The following is a 17,727-nucleotide window of genomic DNA, read 5'->3' as shown; positions in this document are numbered from 1 at the left end:
TCTTCTAGCTGTCCCAAAGCTCTACAAGGTGTCTTCTTCTCTTTGCCTTTATTGTCCTTCTTTGGGGCATTCAAGAATCAAGTAAACTGAGGTTCCTTTACCAATTCGGCAAAGAGATTAACAATTGTCCTTATCCAATCTTTGAACCTATTATCAAATTCTTCACCCTCTTGTTGGTCATTGGCATCTTGAGGCATGAAAGTCCTTGCATTTGGGTGATTTCCTACATTTTTAGCTTGTTGTTCATGCTAAGGAACTTGTCCAAGATCATGCATTGTATTTCCCCCTTCACCACATGAATGACCAAGTTGAGATGCATCATGACCATTTGATCCCATATCACCATATAAAGACATACTTGTTGTAATAAACATAGTAGTTGAATACAATATCAACAATAATGCAAAGCTTTTGACTTGCAAACAAGTGCCTTGGGCCCACCAATTCAAAGGATTTGATGGTATCCTGATGATAGAATCATGAAACCAACATTCCTTCCATGGAGGGATAGTAATAACTTGATATATAACTTAATTACAATAAGCAATAATCAATGAAATACTGAAACAAAAACATTTACCTATCAATCTTGGACATTGGACACCTTGTTGGCCCCAAAACTAGCATCCCTTCTGGTAACGCTTTATCTTTAATTGCAATTGAATTTGAATACAATGGGATTCCTTCAATCCCCTTCATGCTTATTTATGGAGTCACTACAATTCAACATGTTGTAATTGCAATTGGCAATTGCCACCATCGTAGAGAGGAGGTAGTCTACAAAGAGACAAAAGAAGATGCCACCAAGAAGAAGCCCAAGTTAGGATTTTGCAAGTAAAATAAGAAGCCATGAAGCACTACAAGATTGACCACATGGAGATCAAGGAGTGGACAGAGTCGAGGGTAGTGGTGTATAGGGAGTCAAAGGAAGCAATGTAGCATGATATAGAGGAAACACACATTAAGCCCCCCAATCATGCCCATTGTCACAATCTTTTTGCTAACCACACAGTCGCCCTTGAGAAAACCAATTGTGGCTATCAAGGCCTTAAATAATCTATATACATTTATATAAGATTGCTTTCAAAGCTTTAGCCTAAGTGCTAGTTTTGTGTTTCTTCTTTTCTGAAGCTATTTGAGATTTTATCTAAGTGAGTATTATAAATATTCATTATTATTATTATTAGCTTTGTACATGGATATGACAAAATATTGATTTTTTTTTAAAAAAACATATTGCCATACTTACTGATTACATAGATTGACTCTCATTGAAGCTTGATTATCATAGATTGCATTAATTATATAGATTGGCTCTAATTAGAACTTGATTACCATAAATGCATTGGCAAGCAATGCTTATAACTATACTCCAAGTAAAGAGACTTTGCTTCAATATCTTTACACTATCTACTCTTCTCTCTCCTCTTTAATATATATTAAACTTTCAATACAAATATTTTTCATAAATAAGTCAAATCAAATATACAAATAAGTTTGTAGATGTGATATAGAAACTTATCATTTTGTCATTAAGTTTGAAAAAAATTATATTGGATATTCAATATCTTCATTTTTCAAGTTGATCCTTGATGCAATGTATATGATGATCTAGCCTTCATAATTGTAATAAGTTCCTCATTGAACCATATATCGAGATCCAATGTAGGGTCTAGACTTGCCAAAATTTTGGTCTAAAGCAATTAGACTACCACCAGTACCATCTACTATAATAAATCTAAGGATGAAATTTTGAGTAGCCATCATGTATTTACAAGAAGCAGAATCATAATCTATCTTACAAACTATCTCTCTTCTATTTTATTATCTCATCCTTCATTAACAAACTACAAGACATAATCATATGTGTAAAGAAGGATTCTTAACCTAAACTGATTTAGCTAATTCTAGCCTATGAACATGAAATTGACAAGAAATGGACAAGAAATTGGCAAGAAACCATAGCTAGAACTGTCATTAACTATGAAATGAAATGGTTATAAGGGAAGAAACAAACCAAACTTATTGTTCCAAAATAGCATGATCCCAAATTTAGTGGCTGCTCCCCTATTTATAGGTAACACTAATCTAACCCTAGCAAGCCTTAAAATTCTTACATTACAAACCATCCCTTCCTGAAAAAACTTTGTCCTCAAAGCTTGGGAACATAGAAAGAATGACAATGAAAGTGATGGCTGTAAACTGCTAAAAATTGTCCAAATAGGGATGTTGTAGGAGAATGGCCATTAACTTTTGAAATACATGTTGATTTTCAGCATATGAGATGTCATAATGAAGTAGACATCATATAGCACCTTCCCCAATCATAAAGCTTGCAAATTGACTGAGATGAGTCAATTTATTTTATGATAGAAATTTTGGACTGCAAGCTACCCTGCCTTTGGAATGCACTTTTCCATATGTAGTAACCATAGGAAAATCATTAAAACTACAGCACCCATTTATGAGTTACTACCTTGTAGGCAATACTCCAAATAAAGATATCAAGTACCCCTGGGATCAAAAGGAAATCCCTCAAAATAATAGTCACAATCATGGGTACTTGTCCAAGAATCATGCATATCATCTATACCTCCTAGGTCAAATATGGGAAACCACCCAATAACTCATGATTGCCATCATGAATGCATGGATCATAGGGAAATGATGCATTCAAATCATATGACATATCAACACCATATTCAAAATCATATACATGAGAATCCAAAGAAACATCATTAGGTAGTTGCAGTCCTTGATCAACTATGGGCTGATGTAGATCAACCATGGAATCATAAGAATCATGAACAAGGATGGGTTTATGTATCTCATCAACATGATTATCCCAAGGTAGCTGCTCATCATATGGATATGCATTCTCATCCATTTCTGCAACTAACTCTCCTTGTGAACCATCATCACATATCTCTGCATCCTCATGTTCTTCATTATCCATTAAACTCTCTTCTTGATTTTGATCTTCATCTTCTTCACTATCTTCATTCTGAAATTCCTGCTCTTGGTCTTCTATTTGAATATTCTCTTGTATATCTTCTTCATTGTCATCATCATCTTGAGTGATGTCTTCTTCATCAGCTTCTTCATTTTTCTCTATGATATTAACCTCTTTGGTTTGCATTGTATACATTCTTGCATTAGTTACCATAGGCTAACCATAATTAATTCTTGCATTACATGGTTCATGCTGCCCATAGTCAACTAGATGTTGTTGGAAACAAGATACATGATACTCATTCCTATAAGATTGCTCTTGGAAGCATTCAAGACAACTACATTTAACATTGCAATGCTGCCCATAAACATAGGCATCCCCATAAGTATGATCATCAGCATGCTGTCCAAGAGTAGGTTCCAAAGATGAAGCATGATCTTCATATGTATACGTCCCTCCAAAATATCCTTGCTGCTGCCCAAATGCATCAAGCTGCTGGCCATGAGCATTTGTATGATCACTCTCATGATCAAATCTGCCATAGACAAAACCACCTTGTTGCTAGCCAAAACCATTTGGATAAGGATCACCTTGATCATCTTGGCATGAGGTATGGCATCCATATTGCCCAAAAGAACTTCTGAGACTTTGCCCATTTGAAGAAAAAGAGACATAAGATCCATAGTCACTATATCCATGAACTGGAGCATCATGGGAAACACATCCATAAGCATTAGTGCCATTCTCTCTTTCATGAGATATACCATATGTATAAGCATCATGTTGAACATTTGACACTTGTGCAATGCTCCTATCAATGATGGATACGAGTTCTTTAACCTTCAACTTCATTTCCCTTACATCTCTGACCAAACTATCCACTGTAACCATGCTGTCCCAATTATTCCTATGCACTGTTTTGGCCATATCTTGAAGAATATAGAACCAAATAAGACATTTGATAGCTTTATCCAAAGTTTATGATGTCTAGCATCAAATAGAGGTCCTAGTTTGAATTTTAGAGTGCCAATACCTCTCTCTGTTTAAGAATTTCCAGAACTGTCCACAATAGACAGCACCCTGTCCCAAGTACCTAGTTGCAGTGTTTTGACCATAACTTGAGAAATTCTGATCGGAATGAGGTGTTTGATAGCTTCACTCAAAGCCCACAATGTCTACCTTCAATTAGGATTCCTCGTTTACATTATTTTGTACCTACATCCCATTCTGGAAATGATTCTCTAGGTCTGTCCATAATGAACTGCTAGTGAACTGTTGGAACAAAATAGGCTCTAACTTGAGAAATATGTATCCAAATGAAGCATTTATTAGCTCCAATCCAAGCTTGTGATGTCCAGTATCAAGCCCAATTGTCCGTTTGTCATTAGAATGATGCTACTAATTTCTATAGCAAATTTTCTAAATTTGTCCCTATTTGGACTGCACCCTGTTTATGCCCTGTTGTCATAAGATGGTTGTTACCGCAAAGATCCCATCCTAATAAGCATCAAGGCTGCTTCCAATTGTAAGAGAATGCCACTCAAGCCTTCCAAAGCAATTGCTACCATCAACAAATACTTGAGCTTGCTCGACTTCAGGAAGGTTGATGCTCCTATAATATGACCCTTGAGTGCAACTGCTCAGCCTTATATTGCCAAAGCATTAGTGGGCCCTAACATGAATAGACATTCCCCAGCCACCAAAGCGTCTTCCATCTCCTTGGATTCACTCTCCAAACCTCCTCAAGTTTAGAAACACATCTCCCATCAACATAATCATTCTACTTGCCTGATGACCTTCAAGTGTAGGAGTATTCTGGAAGCTTCTATAAACTAACTCCAACATATGTGGATCTACCTGTAGTTAAAAATATGAGGGCTTCATCACTAGATTTGGCTGAACTGTTTCTACCTTAGACCATTGAAGCTTATACCAAATTGAGCCAAGATCTTATGCGTTCAATGCAAGTGTAGGTACTGAGACTGTCAAAATTCTAGAATCCCCCTTACTCTGTGTCTTCTTTGGTTATGCTAAATTTGAATGATGAACCAGGTTCTGGTCCTTGTGATCTGATGATAAACCACAATAGAAAACAGGTTTCAATACTTAATAATCTGTTTAGGGAAAGTGAACTTAATCAATCAACTATTGCTTAGCAGCTTGCTGGTCTTCCCAAAGATGAGGATCAGCTCCAAAACATGTAGACTCTAATGGTCATTTTAGAAGCTATAGCAAACCATGCAGTATATTCTGAGTTCTTATGCTGAGCATATCTTCATTGTGATACCACCATTTCAGCAAGGCCTTTACCGTCTTAAGAGATCTACCCTCACATCTTAGTACACATTACCCTTTGCTACTCATAATTCTCTGAAACATCTTCCTCGTGCATAACATGCTCAGCTTTTCTTGATGTAATCAATGCTTGCAGGCACAATTCATTATTTGTTCCCAATCTCCAAGAAAGGGTAGGTGATGGCACCCCCATTCCTCCTTCCTGAAGCCCCAAGTACTGATGAACCTATCGTGAAGTATGCCCACCACCACCAGTGATAATCTTTAACTGCATAGCTAGAAGAACACAACATAATCGTGATCTCTGCACATGTAACCAAGAGGATGAATAAAACAGTAAAAAAGGAAACCAAAAATGTAGTAGAACAAATGTAGTCAGATCAAGGTCAATATGAAGAAAAGGGGACTGCACCAACGGAAAGATTCCTCCAGCCAGGATGAAAAATGATGGCCACCTGTACTCGCTCAAGGCCTCACTTGCAGCTCTGCCATTTGAGATTTGATCATCCACAGTAGGCACGAAGTCTTTAGGCACTCTCACGTCCAAGATGACATCATCGTAAGTCACAGATGTGTCCTAGAGCTGCGATGCTCCTAGAACTGCGATGCTTCAATGCACTTGCTATTTGACCAAAATGGAAGCCCTGTCGAGTGAGAAACGCATCCAAACAAGGAATCTTTGAGGGGCTTCAAAGTGCTAGACGTCCTCATAGATCACTCACCATTGCTTGCCGCAACTCCCTCAACAACCTTGGCCTCTCCAAGTCATAAGTCGAGCTTGCGATACCAGATCTTTTCCCCTTCTGACAGAGCAAACTTGTCCCCCGCCTAGCGATGGGGCTTACTTTCACCAAGCTCTTTCAGCGCCTATTCGCCAAGAAGGAAATGCGCATTCTCATGATCGGTCTCGATGCTGCGGGTAAAACCACCATTCTTTACAAGCTCAAGCTCGGCGAGATCGTGACCACCATACCTACCATTGGTTTCAATGTGGAAACTGTGGAATATAAGAACATTAGCTTCACAATCTAGGATGTTGGAGTTCATGACAAGATCAGACCACTATGAAGGCATTATTTTCAGAAAAGGCGCAGTTCACGCTGCTGTCCCTCTTGACAAATGTTGGATCTGTGCTCATTTCATGCCTAGCCAAAGCTTATATTAACTGCAGATTTTTTTTGTGGAGGAGGAGAAGATGAGATCAGGGTAAACAACACAAGCTCAGCCTCATGAACCTCAAAATGAATTTATGCGCACCGGTAGCTCCACTATATCTCTAGGTATACCCATGTATTTGGCCTCTAGTCATGTGCCAAGTGCATCTAAGCCACATGGGCTTTCGATTAGCCTTTGAACCATGCACATGCACCTTTGAACCATGTCTTACTTTGGGTCCATGATCTTTTTGGTAGATCATGTCATTATCTTCCTAGTAATGCATCTCTCCCCCTTATGTATCTTCTTTCTAGAATCATTGTACGGGATTAGACACTACCTCTTAGAGGTAAGACCTTTCCTTTTTATTTTTCCATATTTTTTGTATCATGGGTTCAATTGCCCATGACCAGAAGGGGAGATTTGTTGGATTTATTTATCCCCATTGTGAACACACATGGGAAGTGTAAAAGTGGGTGTTTAGGTGTAAACAAATTTTACACCACTTAACATTTAATAAGAATGAAAGGGGTACATGGATATCTCAACCTATATATTTAGGCTCTATCACTTGTACTTTCATCACAAACTATCACATCAATCTATTCAGCTTGTTGTCTACTTGCAAGAGCTCTCTCTCTCTCTCTCTCTCTCTCTCTCTCTCTCTCTCTCTCATCATGGAGCTTCACCATCCATAGCCTACTAATCCATCTTCATGAGCTCCATACCCAACATGGAAGATGATACTTCCTCCTCCTTGACAATAGAAATAGCTCTTGGGATAGGTTCATAGTGGACTACTTTTTCATTGGATGAGAAAGTGGAAGAGCTTGCATTTTCCTCCTCCATTGTATGTGGTTGCTCCTTGTATGCCTCATCATAGTTTGCTATGATCTTCTTTGCCTCTTAGTTATACAATCAATAAGCATGTTGCTCATCATTATAACGCAAGAAGATATAAATTGTGCCTTTTGGTTTTAACTTGTTTCTCTTTTCCTTTGGAACATGTACATAACATTTACATCTAAAAGTTCTAAAGTGCAAGACACATGGTTTCTTACCAATATAGGTCTCATGAGGGATTTTGTCCTTAAGAGCCTACAGTGTTAAAAGCTTCTACCAAAAATTCGTTAGCCAACCCCTTGCTCTTAAGAATTCACCTTGCCATTTCCACAATGGTGTGATTTCTGCATTCAACAATGCCATTCTATTGAGGTGTATAAGGCATCATCAATTGATGCTTAATCCCTTTGCTCTTACAAAAGTCTTTAAACTCCTTTAAGTTGAACTCACCACCGCCATCTATTTTAAACCTCTTCACACTTTTCCTTGTTTCATTCTTAAATAAGTTTTAGTAATTCTTTAAACTCACCAAAAGCTTGAGCCTTATCATGAAGGACGTACACCCGCATCTTTCTACTCTAGTTGTTGACAATCAACATAAAATAAGAAGATCTCCCCAAAGCTTGTGTTGGCATTTCATTGTACAAGATAGCATGCACCAACTCTAGAGAAGACTTTGCTTTGTTCTTTCTTTCTTATGGTAAATCCTTTCTTTGTTGCTTGCCAATCATACAACCAATCATACAGACTTCACATGGTTCTTTCATTTCAGTTACTACAAGTAAGTGAGCAACCATACCTTGCTTATGCATATCCTTTACTACTGCAAATCCAATGTGATTGAATCCCTCATGCCAAAGTTTACTTGTATCCACACTAGTGGTGGTTGTAAGAGCACTTAGCTCATATAGGTTGTTCCTTCTTTCTCCTTTCTCCTTTCTCAACAACTTTGCTAGCATCATTGATAATTTTTACACTTATCTTAGTGAATCTCATCTCATGGCCAATATCAGTTTATAGAAGCAACTTATAACAAAATTATCTTAATCTTTGAAATATACAACACATTGGAAAGCTTTTTGAGCTTATCATTTGTAGCAACAAAGGAAATAATATATGTGCCATCAATAGGATATTTTACATGGTTCCTAATTGTCATAGTGATGGATTCTTGCAGAGGCTACATAGAACTGTATAGAGCTTTCTTGTTGGTCATGTGACATGGGTGGCACTACTATCCAATATCCAAAAGTTAGTGGAAGATGCTTCTTGTGTTAAGGAACACATTTCCTCAATGGTTGTCATGCATAACTCCAACTCTACTTTAGCCATATTGGTTGCATCATTTTCTTTAGTCTTCAAGGTGCTATTTTTTTCATATGCTTTCTTGATACAACAATCTTCAATCGCCTGTTCTTTCTTCTTGTAGTAGAAGCACTCTCCTTTGAAACTTGTTTTTACTACCCTTCTTCTTTTTGTCACCATTGATAGAAAAACAACCTTTTCCTTCAAATTGACGGAGAATGTAGAATCTCCAATGTTGCTACCATAACAAAACTTCTCCATTAGTAGTGCATAAAATTCCTCAAATATCAAAGCCTTGGAGTCTCAGTTGAGTGTTTAAGGCAGTTATGAGTCCATCAAACTTTGTTGGACAAATCTAAAGACACCTTTGAGCTAGCTCCTCACCAATCTTTTTTTATCCTAGTGCTAGCCATATGGTCATGCAAATTCTTGACCCAAGTGATGAACACTTTAGCTATCTCTCATTTAGCAAACTTCTCCACTGCTAGTCGATTCTCCAAGTTTTGAATCCTTGTTTGATTTCACAATTCATATTGACTTCTCACTACGTTCCAAGCCTTTTGGATGCCTCAGTTGTATGTTGAATGAATGTCAAAACATTGTCAAAATAGCTTGCAACCAAGGCACACAATGCATCTGTGTTGCTTTGTTTCCAAGCCTGTATAGAAGAATTGCATTTGGAGGAATCATATCACTCCAATTTGATGGGTCAGGGGTGGGTTGTGGTTCTAGGTTATTCCTAACACCCTCCAGAAGCTCATAGGAATCAAGGATAGGAATAAAGGTCAGGGGTGGGTTGTGGTTCTAGGTTATCCCTAGCACCCTCCAAAAGCTCATAGGAATCAAGGATAGTTGTAAATTTAAACTTCCACAAAGTGTAGTTTGTACCATCTCCTTCTTTGCATGTTCTGAGCTTCAACATTGTTTGCTTATCTAGCTATATCTAGCTTTAGCCAACTTTTGAATCAAAGACTTTAGAGGACACGAGCCTCATGCGCACCGGTAGCTCCACGATTCTTGAGGCAAGCTCAAGCAACCTCAATCCCTCTCCCATGAGCTTCATACTCCATAGCCACGTGCGAGACAAGAGGAAGAGAAGAGAGGAGGAGAAGATGAAGAGAGAAGATGGAGAGCTTCTTCTCCAAGATCCCTCACTCTCACATAATCACTCCCTCACACTCTCTCAATCCCTCTCTCAAGCACAAGCAAGAAGGCAAGAAACAAGAGAAGAAGAAGAAGAAGCTTTGGCCACACACAAGAATGGGCTTCCCATTCACTTTTCAACTTTATATACATGCCCTATTTTTCATGGGCGGTTATCCCCCTTTTTTACATGGCCGGCCATTCGCCTAGGCCCATTTCTCATTTCCCACCGTTCTAGTCTATCCTATCCCTAACTAATGCATACAATTTGCACAGGAGTGAGCCTGGCACTCTCTTACAAGGTTTTGGAAGTGTTCTCGCACTTAATGGTGCGCTTTTCATTCTTTTATTCTCCTTGGGCGACTCCAATACTTCTTGAGGGTCGTGCCCGAGCATTTAATTTTTTCCAAGGTCTAGTTGCCAGTTAAGGCGCCTTTTCCTTCTTTTTCTTTTTTTCATTTCCTGCTCCTCTGTGCTGTAGTACTGCGGTGAACATTACCCCCCTCCTAGCCAAGTGCCAGTCCCATGGCACGATGGTGGGAGGTAGTGGGATAGATGATGCTATCGCGAGGTGGACCGGGTGAGTAGATGACGACACTGATGCTTGTGAATGAGAAGTGATGGGGTTTGATGACGATGACCAGGAGAGATTCCAGCGTGCTTTAGGCTCCACGAAGATCCTAGGCATCTTTCACACTGTTGTGGCGCCCCGTTAGGTAGCCGATTGTCCTTTGAGTATCTGAAACGCTTAAAGCAATAAGCAATCCCTTAGGAGGATGGTATTGGAGGGATTTATTCTAGAAAAACCCCCCAAACGTTGTTTGTTTTGAAAATTCGTGGCTGTGGTTGGAGATCCTTGTCTTTGAGTAAAAGGTTTTCAGTTTTGAGTTGAAGGTCTTCAGGCCTGTGGAATCAATAAGCGATCCGTGGATCTTGAGGCATTGGGCAGGGATCGTTGGACGATGAGGTTCCAAGATCTATGCCAATGGTAGATCCACCCCATGGGTTTTCTTTTGCTTGATTTGGTTCAGTCATGGCAGCCATCAGGAAACGGATGTTTGGCAACATAAAGTGTGTGGAGCCCTTTAGACCTTTGCAGTGAAGCTTCAAAGTTATGGGAATGGAGTTATGTCCGACTGATGGAAAAATTCATTGCCATTGGAGGATGTAGTGGACGATCTTCTTCAGCCAAACAGCTAGTTTTGGAAACACGAACATAACCTGCAAGAAAAGTTGTGCACTTCCTAGGGGGTGTGTCTGTCTCACTGTGTAGTGCATGGTGCGTGTGCTAGTGGAACTGGGAAATGGGTCTAACCTTGGGCTTGAAGCCCTTGGTAATGTCCCACTCTTGAGGACCCAATTCGTGCGTCGTTGGAGGTGCGGTGCAAAACTTAGGGTGACAGATCTGAAAGTCCTTCCCTTGATGTGCCCTAAGTGTGAAGTGGGGGAGGGGCTAGAGAGGACTCTAGATGCAGTGAGTGTGGTGCACAATAATAGTGAAGGAAGACTGCAAGCGTATGTGAAGTGTCTTCCCTGTCAACCTGTTTAGTAGTAAATTCATCTTTCAGCTTTGATGTTTTTGCTCTTGTCTAGCCCTTTTTTTTCTTAAGAATGGGAGAGAGTACATTTGGCAAGGTATATGGCACCTATTTAGTCACGGGGTGGTCGCAGGCATTGTGATAAGAATGCGTGACTTTGTAGGTATTCTTTAATACCGGCTTTAGCTCTCAGAGGAGTGGTGGACAAGAAGGGGTGATTACACCTTGCAAAGCGGGCGTCACTCATATTTTCTAAGAGCTCTAGACAGAAGGCAGGGAGGAGAGTAGCCCGCATCATCAACCTAGCCATGGCTCTACTATCTATTCCTAGGTTAATATCAAAGAAGAGTGGGGGGAGATGGGCTTCCTCTGCTGCGGGTTTCTGGAGTAACATGAACTTGATAAGTCGGAGGTAATTACAAGTGGTCAAAAATGCTGGATCGGGGCAAGAAGAAAAGTTTACAAGAAAACGATTTATGGAGGAAAGTATATCTTCTACCCTAAACACTAAGCACTCCTCAGGGCTCCTAGCATTTACATTATATATTTTTGTGAAGTCATAGTCCCCATGTAAATCTCTATCATAGTCCACTCCATGCCTACAGGGGTAGGGCATGTATATGGGATCGTTACGCTCTTCGGGGAGTGAACTACAAAATGCAGTCCATGCATCAAAATTGGTGTCCCAAATCCTCCTTCGCCATTTCGACTGTGCCTTGTAACCTTGGACGGTTTTGGGAACCAGATTGACCTTGTCTTCCCAGTACTCTTGTGGCTCTTATCGCCACCTAGTCATTATCATGCTTCTTTCTTCCATCCATCTGTTTGCAAGTTCGTTAGCCAGATCTTTGATCTTGGCTACGACTCTTAGAGGCAGGGTCCGGTCCAAAGAGCGTGGGAAAGCAAACAAAAGCTTGAACGGCCTCTTATGTAACTCTCGCTGATGCCAGATGACCAACTCCTGGGGCCAGTCTCTACAGGATGTGTATCATTTCTCAGTGGCATGGGCTCCTCAGGGAGTTGTCGCGGAAGTGTGCATGCTCGGCATTGGGCCTCCTCAGCTAACTCTTGTCTCCTTCTCCTTGCTGCAACTATGTGCTCAGGTAGATCGGCATCTACAGGTTCCTCCTGTGGGATATCGGGTTGAGGCGGACTCGGCATCCTTTGTGGCTCTTTGTCATCATCTTGCTCGAAATCCGGACCCTATTCGACATTTCGCTCAACCACAGGGGGAATGACTGATGGTGGTGGTGGTGGCTGCTCCTGCTCCTGAAAACCTAACTTCTTGAGCTCAGCAGTGGAAAGGCCCGTATAGCGTAGGTAGTAGAATTGTTGCTCTTTAGTGATTCCTGTACTTGTTGGAAGCTCCCGCTCTTGAAGACCGTATCTTAGAGCTCGGGTGGTTAGCTCCAACTTTCTTTTCACCTTTTCCACTGGATCATCGCCCTCAGCTTGCGTCACGTGGAGCACTATGTTGAGGAAGGCCTGCCGCTGGGTCTTAGTGGTTATTTCTGCAGCCTCAACCCTAGCTTTTGCAAGCATTCTTTCGCATTATGCCACCGCCAGGCATTTAGTTAAGTCCCTTACCTTGTCAAAATTTTTCCTTTCCAATTCCATGGCTCTCTCCTCCATCCTTTTCCTTTCTTCCTCCAGTTGGCTCGCCAGGGTGGCTACTACCTGTTGCTGCTCATTTAATAAAAACCATAACTGGTTTCTTTCTCTTAATTTTTGAGCTAGCTGTTCTTCAGCAATCCCTCTGGCTTGATCGACAATGCTGAGCCTTTGGTGCACCTTGGCCAGGATTTCTGATTTTTCCTGCACCAGCTGCTCTTGGCTTTGGATTTCAGCGAGGAATAGCCTTTTTTGATTGAAAGCCATGGCCATGAGGGCTTCTACGTCTTCCTGGGAGGTCTCCAGTGCATCTTGTAATCTTTGCACTTCATCCTGTAGCCGTTTTGCTTCAGTTGCTGAGACTCCTGGCCCTTCACTCTTCAGGAATTCAATTTCGCTTATTAGCTTGTTCTGTTCTTCTTGCTCCCGCCACGACTGGGGTTCCGTGGCATGTTCTTGTGGAACAATGGTTTCGCCTTCCTGAACCCCTTGGTAGAGCATTTCCACTTGAGCGACCCTTTGCTGTAGATCACTGTATTGCTACATCAGTAGCTTTAGGCTCCTTTGTTCTGCCACCAGGCTCTGCTCCTCGTCCTCCAGCCTTTATCTAAGGCAGCTTTCATTGGTTTGGGCTTCCTTCATTTTTTCTGCTAGAGCTGGTCCTTGCAGGGCCTTTATTTCTCTCCGTCTGTCGGCTTCCTACCTTGAGACTTCTAGACTAAGGGCCGCTGATGTCTCTTTTTCTTTCTCTAGCTCCAGCAAGGCCACTTTCTTCTCTTCTTTTGCCTTGTCCAGTTGTGTCAGTAGCTCGGCCACATATGCATCATAGTCAGTGTGGCAGGCATGGGAGTATGGGGTGTGGTGGTCGATGCCTCCAGCCTTTGTCGTTTAGGGTCTTGCCTTTTCAATCCGGTTTCAGGCACGATTTCGGCCACCTTGCTCACTAGCATCTGCACCATGGTCATGAGCTATGCCATGTCAAGGGGAGGTGTGGGTTGTGCGGTGGTTGCAGTCGTGGTTTCAGCCATTGTCGGCACAAAGGAGGAAGGAAGTGGATGTAGCAGGGACTTGCCCTTGCCTACGACCATTGGAGCTGCTTCCACACTTGCACTGGCTTCGGCTTTATGGTGGGGGCTTACGGGTTCGAGTTCTCCGCCCCCATGGGTCTCTTCCACAGATCTTCGTGTAGCTTCTGCCAATTCGGCCAGTTCCTTCAGTCGCTGCTCTTCGGCTTCTTCTCCCGCCCTTCTTTTCATGTCCTCTTCTACCTTCTTCGACTCCTCTCCTATCCTTGCAAGCTCCTCCTCCTCTTTCCTCCTCCTTTCTTCCTTAGCCCTTCGAGACTCTCTTTGAGCCCTTTTGATGTCAGCCCGTTCTTGCTTACTTAATTTCTCTTTCTTCTCCTTCTGTCTCCTGTCACTTTTGTTTTGTTCTTCGGGTTTGCTCGCTCGTGTAGGCGGCACCTCCTGCTCTCCCTTGTCACTTATTGTTCTTTCGCTTGATTCCCCTCCTTCATGGTGAGGTGGGCTTCGATGCGCAGCTTGCTCCTCCATGATGCCCTTATCCTTTATTGCTTCATCTATAATGGCTGTCAGGATACCCCCGTATTTGATTGTAGCTGCCTTTGATGCAGGTTTCTTCCTTGCGGAGCGCGCGGTTGAGGCAGGGGATTCTCCTCCTACTGGTGCTTCCGCCGGAGTGAGGAGGGCAGCTGAACTTTGAATGGTTTTCTGTACGAACCCATTCCAGTCTATCTCTTTAGGGACTCCTGCTGCGATGCTTTCCAACAACGGGACCTCGATCCTGTTCATCAATGCATTGTACCGTTGGCCCGAGAAGAGGGTATGGATCATCTTTGCTTGTAATTTCACTGCTGGGTCCGGGATGTCAACCAAGTTGATTCCATCCACGGTGTGCACCCAGGATGGCCTCATCCAAATTCAGTGTGTGCTTGAAAGTGAATTGACTGAATCCTCGTGTCTTGATGGTAATGCTGACTTTGGTCATCTCTTCTTCAGATAATGGGAGTTTGCCCCCTTTGTCTTGTCCTGCCATGGTCATGACCTGTCAACACACCATGCCAACATTAATGCCTAACAACCGGCTTATTTCTAATCAAAACTCTTAGAGAAAAATGTATGTGCCCAAAATGGGTATACTTGCTTAGAGGCTTAAATTTTAGAAATCGGCCCATAGCAGCAATTGCTATTGTTTTCCTTTACAGTATTCTTCCATAGAAACTTACTTAATTATAACAATCTGCTAGCTAGATAGCATAACTTTCATTTTTGCTCTGCTCTTGCTCACATTGCTCCCCCCTCCGTAGGGGATCTTTCAAGGAATCCTTCCTAGGATTAGCATAGGAAGGACGAGGTAAACGTTGTTTCGCGTGGGTTGACTTACTTGGCCAATAACCAATCATAGAAGCTTGGATTGTATTCAAGTTGGGCATGACAATCAAGAGTAGATGGTTGGATGGAGACTTGGGAAATGTAGGTCAAGACATCGTGGAAGAGATCTCTAGTATTGAGGCGACTGGCAACATGTAATTCCTCTGCGGTGAGGAATCGGTCAATGTAGGGGTGGGCGAGCACATGGTCGTCCAAATGCTGATTGCGCGTGATGGCCAAGACCCTAAACAAGATAGGTGCCACATAAGCGGGGTCATATTCGATGGTTTTAACTGCCGTGCATTGCTCAACATTGGTCATTATTCGGCAACCTTTTTTCTCCCATTGGATCCTTAGCGTAAACCACTGCTGCAAGAACATGGAAGGCGAGCTTGCCATCTGCGTGAGCTCTTGCAACTCTTGTTCAGGAGCAGAACGAGGAGGCTTACGATACGAAGTGATAAGTCTTTTGAGGGCAACTTGTTCCTTTGAGATTTCGTCGTTTGCTATCAATTCGGCAGCAATTTTGGGGAATTTAGTGGTCATAAGTTCGTATTCTTCCCAAGTGCATGGTAATGCACGAACATTCGAAGCAAGCATTTTGTCAAGAAGACCTAGGTCTAGCCTCTCATAACTTCTAGCAAATGTAGTGAAAGTTTCGTCCAACATTTTAATGCAGGTTATTAAGTCATCCCCAAAAGTCGCGGCAAGGTCCTTAGCCAAGGAGAGGCAAGGTCCTTAGCCAAGGAGAGGAAAGGTCGTATCGCATATGAAGGTTTAAGACCCGCTGGTGGGAGTGGTGCAACTGGACTGGATAGTGGTGACTCCCTCATCGGTGTCACGGGTTGGGCCTTGCACTCTGAAGCACTTTGAGGTGCTGTAGGAAGCTCCGAGGGCGTGGGGGTTGTGCTGGGTTCTGAATGAGCAGTCATAGTGGTTTTTAAGTTCTCTGGATTAGGTAGGTTTAAGGCCTGTGGCATTTGCTTTGGTCGATAGATGGGCTGAGACTTACTAGCCACAGCTAGCCATGGCCTGTTGACTATGTTCTGGGCACCACTTGTGCAAGCCTCCTTCACTAGGGTTAGATTGCTTGTAGATGAGCTTTTTAGCTGGTCCTTTTTAGGCACCCAAATCCAGGGATTGCCCTTGTAGTATCCTTGTGCTCGCGAAAGATCTTTGGGGATCCAACGCGGCATGATTGTGTGTCTACATTGATATCATTTAGACTGCCTCTTAGGCCGTGACGGTCAATGATTTTGACGTTTAGGATCACACTTGGGTGGTCTACCCGGATGTGGTTTTTGCCGTTTTGGCACCCATAGAAACTTGGACTCTTTGGCCTTGTGAGCACTCTTGGTGGGGTTTGGGCTTGGGATCGAGAGCTCGGCACGAGGCCGTAGTTTCCTTTTGTTCAGACTCGGGCTGAAGCGTGGTCGTAGGGGTTTCTACCAGTGGCTTCGTAATGGTGGGGGAATTAAGACAGCCCTTGCTAAAGGTCGTCACTATAGGCACATTGTCGATAGAAAGATGTATGTGGTTTAGGTTGTAATCTACATTACAATTGGTTTGCTTCTTGAAAGTGTGACCCAATAATGACAGATTACCGGCTCCTTTAGTGTCAGGCAACACATGGAAGAAGGCTGGTAAACTTTTAGACTCGATGGAAACTACCACCTTGCACTTCCCTAGGAGTGAATAAGCAATACCCCCAAACGGGGTGAGTTTAGCATTAGTGGGCTGTAGTTTCGGTTGACCAATGTGTGTCCAATGGTCATGCGTCAAGATGTTGTAGTCGGCACCTTCATCAATCAAGGCCTCGAAAGAATACACCACTCCTGCTGCAACTGTGATTCGTAGATACGCCAATGCCACTACTTCTTCGTCCTGATCTGTAAGGTCAGTTACAGTAGCCATGCGGACGTTCAGTGGGGGTTCTAGCATGGGTGGCTCATGTAATGGATGGGAAGGAGGATAGTACTTCTTAATGCGGCTGCCATTAAAAAAGTCTATTCCTTCACCGTCAAGTGTCTCCAACTCGACATTCCTGGTCCTACCAATCATGCATACTCTGAAAGGCCCTAGCCCCCGAAACTTCATCTTCTGTTTATGTCCTTTTACCGAGTATAGCAGAACAAGGTCCCCTTGTTCGAAGTCTCATTGCTTAACATGCTTGTCAAACCACATCTTTCGTCGAGCCTTTTCACAAATCAGAGAGTGAGTGGCGAGGAGTCGGCGGGTCTCCGTTAAGCTCTCTAGCTCCACCAAGCGGTTGGTCCAAGCCTCTCTTTCCTCCCAACGCTCTTGGACTGCTAGCCTCAAGCTGGGGATGAAGAATTCTAAGGGTAAAATGGCTTCAGTTCCGTACGTCAGCCTAAAAGGCGTCTGTCCTACAGCCATTTTATAAGTTGTGCGATAGGCCCACAAGGCCGCCATTAGCTTGTTGTCCCAGTCACTTCTTGAAGTAGACACGACTTTTGTAAGCACGTTGACTAAG

General features: G+C 42.5%; 1 long non-coding RNA gene across 1 annotated transcript; it reads right to left on the bottom strand.

Annotated features, from left to right (window-relative positions):
* Positions 1-621: 621 nt before the first annotated feature.
* LOC148009583 (uncharacterized) lies at positions 622-6,542 on the bottom strand. Its single transcript, XR_015689751.1, has 3 exons — positions 5,971-6,542; positions 5,661-5,870; positions 622-5,552 (listed from the first exon to the last, which is right to left on the bottom strand). It is a non-coding gene; the product is annotated as an uncharacterized LOC148009583 (long non-coding RNA).
* Positions 6,543-17,727: the final 11,185 nt, after the last annotated feature.

The sequence above is a fragment of the Lygodium microphyllum genome, chromosome 30 (genome assembly GCF_053477565.2).
Source record: "Lygodium microphyllum isolate KBCC chromosome 30, Lygodium_microphyllum_v1.1.10, whole genome shotgun sequence".
NCBI lineage: Eukaryota > Viridiplantae > Streptophyta > Polypodiopsida > Schizaeales > Lygodiaceae > Lygodium > Lygodium microphyllum.
This window is presented reverse-complemented; position numbering and strand designations above follow the sequence as displayed.